General features: G+C 38.7%; 1 long non-coding RNA gene across 3 annotated transcripts in view; it reads left to right on the top strand.

The window, feature by feature from the left end:
- The first annotated feature begins 333 nt into the window (after window positions 1-333).
- The window catches only part of LOC117828184, a 39,231-nt gene continuing 33,564 nt past the window's right edge, over window positions 334-6,000 (top strand). The window contains exons 1-3 of one of the 3 annotated variants that reach the window (XR_004634351.1): window positions 343-521; window positions 1,565-1,733; window positions 3,431-3,982. This is a non-coding gene — a long non-coding RNA (uncharacterized LOC117828184). Of the gene's footprint in view, window positions 522-1,564; window positions 1,734-3,430; window positions 3,983-6,000 lie in introns of those variants that run through there. The other 2 variants (XR_004634352.1, XR_004634350.1) reach the window with 2 other exon arrangements.

Here is a 6,000-nt window from a genome sequence, read left to right as displayed (position 1 = left end):
ACTTGTGTTAGAGAAAGAAAACACTCACTTAATACAGCATTTTATTTCCTTTGTGTTATAATCTGCCTTTGATTTCCTGTTTCATTACCTTGCGTTTCATGTCTTGTATCACCCCCTTTCTGATATAAGTTTATTTTTTGTTTAGTTTTCCCTGTGTGTTGTTATTCAGTGGTCATTTCTTGTGTATATTGTCATTTTTTTACCCTCATGTTTGAAGTGTTTCCTGTTTGTGTTTGAAGTGTTTCCTGTTTAACTTTGTAATTTCTTGCTCCCTTTGTTTCATACCTAGCTTTACTTCCTGCTCTTGTGTGTCTCCCATCCACCTTGATTGCACCTCATTAGTTTCACCTGTGTCCCTTGCTCACACCTGTTGCTCGTTACCCAGTGTGCATTTATCTGTGTGTTTCCTGTCTGCTTTGTGGGATCATTGTGTCTTTCCTGCTCCCGCCTTTGTTAATTACCCTGCGTGACAGTTACAAAGAATACTCTCAGTAGGAACATTCTCCGTCATTGGTGAACAGGTATTCTTTCTTTTGCTAAATTTGACCTGTTTTTTTTCACCATCTTGCTTCAGTTATTCCGTGAAGGTATTCTGAGCACTAACCCCTGTTTTTCATAGCAAAGCCCTGTTTTAGGATGATATTTACGTAGACTGAGGACGTGAGCAGCTTTTCTATGTGAGTGAGGATAAGACATGTCTTTTAAAAAATCTTTACACATCTCTGAGAGGATTCATAGCCTGACTTAATTCAAAGTAGCAATACCAAAGTGTAAAATAAAGCTGTAGAAAAATGTGGAGAGGAAAGCGTTTCCCATTTTTAGTGCCTCGTAGCGCCATCATTTGAGGAAGTGTCATTTTTTTGGTGGAGGGTTAGCTGTGAGGAATGTTAGCTTAGCTTAGCTTCAACTAGCACATATATTTTTATTGTGTTGTTTTGTCAATACATATTGCAAAGAAACTGAAAACTGGGAAAAGAAACTAAATATAAAAAGACAAATGTTAAATTTTGATGTGCTAATGGGCAGATTCCTGTATCTTTTGGAACAACTGAGGCCGGGCTAGCTCCCTGTCTAGAATGTTTAACGATAACCTAACTACCTGTCTGCAAGCAGTAGCATAAAGACAAGAGTGGTAAGAAACTCTCCATAGCTCTCAGCATGAGCGCAAATAAGTCTCAGTTTATTGCCATTGTTGTGCCTTTTTATTTATCTTTGATTTTTCCATATCCTATTTTATTCATCTATTTTTATTCTTAATGTTATATTGATGCTTTAACTGTTTTTTAATTACATATTTTATTATTAGTGTGCATTAGTCTCTATTTCAAAATGCATTTGTTTGTTTTTTATGTTATGTTTTGGCTTTCTTTTTCTTCTCCAATCTCTTTTCAAAGCACTTTGAATTGCAGTTGATTTGAATGAAAGGTGCTCTATAAATAAAGCTTGATTGATTTATGTTCTCAGATTCAATAAGCCTGATAAAAGTCAATCTCCTGTACTAACTGCTTTATCCCATTGGTCTCAGTAATAAAGTTACAGTGTGTACCTACTCCTCTGGTCGCAGGTGTTTTTTCAGATCCATGTCCTCTGCTCTGAAAGAAGGCATATTCTCGTGGGACCGCTTCAAATCTCCCTAAGATTTTGGATTGGATTTGACAGTCCTGCACTGTGACTCAACTCTTCTCCTCTCCAGACAGAAACTGACCTAAGTGGAGGTTTTGAGCCGAGCTAAGGTAAGGAGACTTTCTGGGATCCAAAATGACATCATTTATTCCCCTTGGGAAATAAGGTGCCTGCTCCTGAAACAAAGATACTTGGCAGGATGGGAGAGGGTGACATGACAGTGTCATGGTGACGTAAGCAAGCTTTCAAGGCAGGTAACAAGTGTGATATCTCAGTGTTCCTTTTATTAGGTTTCTCTGTGTCTGATCTGAGACGTGCTGCAGTCTGGGTGAGAAGGATCTGCAGGGCTGGCATGCAGTCTCATTAATCATCCCTTTTGACCTCAGGGCAGCGAGTGTCAGAGTTAAGATGTAAAATCTAAAAGACAAACACTGGAGCTCTCAAAGTAGATGGAAATGTTCTTTTACTGTATACTCAGAAAGAGCCTGAGTCAAATCAAAACCTTTCATTCTCTGATGACAGCTCACTAATTTAAGATTTCATGAGGCAGACTTTCTCGGACATGTTGATTCGAGAGGCATTGGAAATGTGAATGTGCATCTTAATTAGAGCAGCGTTAAGCTTCCTAGAGGGCTTTGCTTTTGCGCACATTAATTTGGGCTCTTGCCAATCCTCTTCAGATCAGGCGACTCGCGTGTTGACAAGTAGAGGAAAGTTATCGCAGAATATCAAACAGACCACATTTGCCGTCTGCCTTTAGTAGCAGAAGCAGTGACAGTGTATGTGAGTGTTTTGAATATTAAAGAGGGGGTGTTTGAATGTAACCCTGGGCCACAAGAAGTGGAGGTAGATAGCAGACTGAAAACCACTGAGAATTTATTAAGGTTTCAATACCTATTTGCATTTATGAGCGTATCAGAGGAGTCAGATTTGTATGAACTTCTTTTTTTTTTTTAAGTTATCAGTTTTATTTTTCATTTTGAGCTTCCTATGAATTATAGAAAACACATTTGAACTCTGCTGAAAGCTGCACTGTTTCTCAGCAAAACATCCCAGCCAGCTCCCAAGTGTGAGAAATCTGTGGATGTGAGATTTCAGATGCTGCTTGCCTGTATTCACAGCCCTCGCTGCAGATTGTGGAAAAGTTCAAGGAACCAATGAATTTGTAATCAGAATTGGGAGAAAAAGTGGACTCTACAAAAGCCTCACCATGGAGTGTTACTTCTAACAGCAGGCTCTAGTTTTTACTTGTTAACAAAAATCTGCCTCTCTTCCTTCCTGGGATCATTTGCTTTCTCACATGTATTGATGTCTACTGTCATCTGTGCGTCAAGTCTTCCTATCATCAGGTGACATTTCTCTTAACCTCCTTTAACTCTTGTCTTCACTGTCCCCTAATCACCCCATCCCTCCTCCTCCTCTTCCCCTCCATCCAGATTTAACTGTAATCCCTCATTTCTGGTTGCTGCATCTGCACACCACTCAACAGCTGGGGACCTACTCACACACAGCCACAGACTTTGTGCAGTGTGTGTGTGTGTGTGTGTGTGTGTGTATGTGTGCCTATACTTTGTGCATATGGTCAAAACTTAAGCCCAGGAATAGCTAATGCTTGTCTCCAAAAATGATGTTGTGACAGAGTATACATGTTGATTCAGGTTGCTGCAGACTGAAACGACTAAGTATCAAAGCAGATGGATAAACTGTTTAAGATTTACAGGAAGCTGCAAAGAGTTCATCTTGTCTGGTTTGTAAACAACTCTTATAAAAAGAGATTATGTTTAGAGATGGTATGTTTTATTTCCAGGAACACTTCACATCCCGGACGTCAAAGGATAAATTCTGAAACCACTTCAGTCCGAGAAAATCAGAGACTTCCTTTGTAGCTTGAATGTTATGTAATAATTTAACTCGTATGTTACTGAACTTGATGCTTTTTTTACTCAAAAAATGGCAGCATTGACGCAATGATTATCTCTAATATCTGCAAAACCCTTTTCCTTGCCATTGCTGGATCGATTACTTTTGATGCCTTCATCAGTTAACTCTCCTACTCTTCTCAGTTTAATCTATCAAAAATACTGAAACTTCATTAGAGAACACAGCCTTGAACGAGCTGCTCTTGCTATAGTTTAGCGCCTCAGGTACTCAGCCAATGGGAATAATACACACGTTAACATCTACCTAAAACTGATGAGCAGTTTCCTCTGATGCAATGTAAACTTTTTTACATGACCTACTCAAACAGTTAACCATTTAATTGTCTTCAGAGCAATGAAACAATGTTACCCAGCTTTCTTACTGATGCTTGATTCTTATTGGTCAAAACCCCTTGACGATGGTTATTAACTTTCACTAACATGAGCAACATCAGAGTCCAACTGATCACACGTCAGTTCAAAACAATCTGAAGAGTTCTGGCACATTTTGCTTCTGCTTGCTGGCACATAGACCGTAAAACTGTTAGCTTCCATTAGCATCATATTGGTAAACAATATGGCTAATTTTTTGTCATTTTCACTTTGCATGTTGATCTAGGATTTTAAATTCTACCATCTTTGAGATAATGTATAGAGTGGACACATAGGCTGTTTCCAAAATCGCCTACTATACTAGCAGTACGTACTGATATGTCCAAAATTCAGTATGTAGTAAGTAGTATGTGAACAAGAGCAAAATCTGCAGTTTGCCAAAACTCCCCAGATGTCTACTGATACGGGAAAATATCTCGGTATGCATCGGACCAGTCTCCCTCGTGTACTGTTTCCCATAATGCACAGTGCTCGTTCTGCTTTTTCTTTTTCCTTATTTTTTGACGGGAGGAAATCAGTTTTTGGGTGCTGTGAAAGTTATCAAATTACATATAAACCACTTCCTAACTTTTTAAATCATAAATGGATGCTAAATAAGCATTTTATTTATCGGCTTCGCCGTTGTTTACTTCCGCTTTCCGAAACCGGAAATCCAGCGAAGTCTGGCTCAGCATGCTGCATGACAGATCGAACAGAAGTCATACTACATACTAAATTCAAACGCAGTATGTAGTAGGCAATACCTACTGCCTACTACATTAGTAAGTAGTATGTAGCAGGCCGTTTCGGAAACAGCCATAGACTGTTTTTGAAACCGCCTGCTACATACTACCTTCTACTGTAGTAGGCAGTAGGTACTGCCTAGATCTGTGTTGCAGTACGCTGGGCCAGACGTCACTGAATTTCCTGGTTTCGGAAAGCAGAAGTAAACAACGGCCAAGCTGATAGAGAAACTGCTTCTTTAGCATCCACTTATGATTTAGAAAGTTAGGAAGTGGTTTATATGGAATTTAATAATTTTCACAGCACCTAAAAACTGAGTTCCCCCCATCAAAAAAAGAGAAAAGAAAAAGCGTAACAAGCGCTGTGCATTGTGGGAAACAGTACGCGAGGGAGACTGGTCCGATGCATCCTGTGAAATTTTCCCGAATCAGCAGACATCCGGGGAGTTTTGGCATACTACAGATTTTGCTCTTGTTCACATACTACTTACTACATACTGCATTTTGGCTAAATCAGTATGTCCTGCTAGTATAGTAGGCGGTTTAGAAAACAGCCAAACTCTTTCTTTTTCACTTTCCCCTCTATAACTATGGTTTGTGAGATTGCAATTACACATTAATGAAATGAATGAGGCTTTGAAAAGTCATTGGAAGTTTGGGAATAATAAAATGTATATTTCACATGCACTTACTGTGTCATAAGCTGTACTCTTATGCACTGCCCACACTATCTTAAATGATTATACATATAGTGTTCCATACAGAGGGTTAACTCATTGTTTCATTTCACTAATAGCTGGTCAAATAACACGTCTTATTGTAATTTTATGAACACACACACATGCGCCCATTGAAGCCCTGAATCCATAGAGCCCTGCCACCAATAAAGAGTAAATTCCTGAATCCTGATTAAAGCACATTTTACAAATGTAAAAATATTAATAAAAGTGCTTTAGAACATTTGCTTGAACATTTCCTGGGGGGATCTCTACTTGAATAAAACATTGGATTTGTCAGAAATAATTTGCACATTTTGTCTGCTTAACTCATCTGAAGAAAAATCACTGGTATGAAGTCTCATTTTATAAAAAAGTAACCCATAATGCACTTCATAACCACAGCCTGTACTAGTATGAGCATGTGTCCAATCCACTTAACTTCAACTGACTGCCTCAGATGTCAAAAGGTATCTTGACTCTGTTCCCACAGGGTATGTTTTCATGAATGTCATATTGACAAACCAATTTGGCAAACGTCTTTCAGTTCCAGTTTTTTTTTTTTTAATTCAGCCTTTGAGACAAATTAAAACTGACTTGTTGTGAGCTCAGATGTACACATTCAAA

Source organism: Notolabrus celidotus, chromosome 16 (genome assembly GCF_009762535.1).
Source record: "Notolabrus celidotus isolate fNotCel1 chromosome 16, fNotCel1.pri, whole genome shotgun sequence".
Classification (NCBI taxonomy): domain Eukaryota; kingdom Metazoa; phylum Chordata; class Actinopteri; order Labriformes; family Labridae; genus Notolabrus; species Notolabrus celidotus.
Note: the sequence above shows the minus strand (reverse complement) of the source record. Positions and strands in the feature narration are given on the sequence as shown.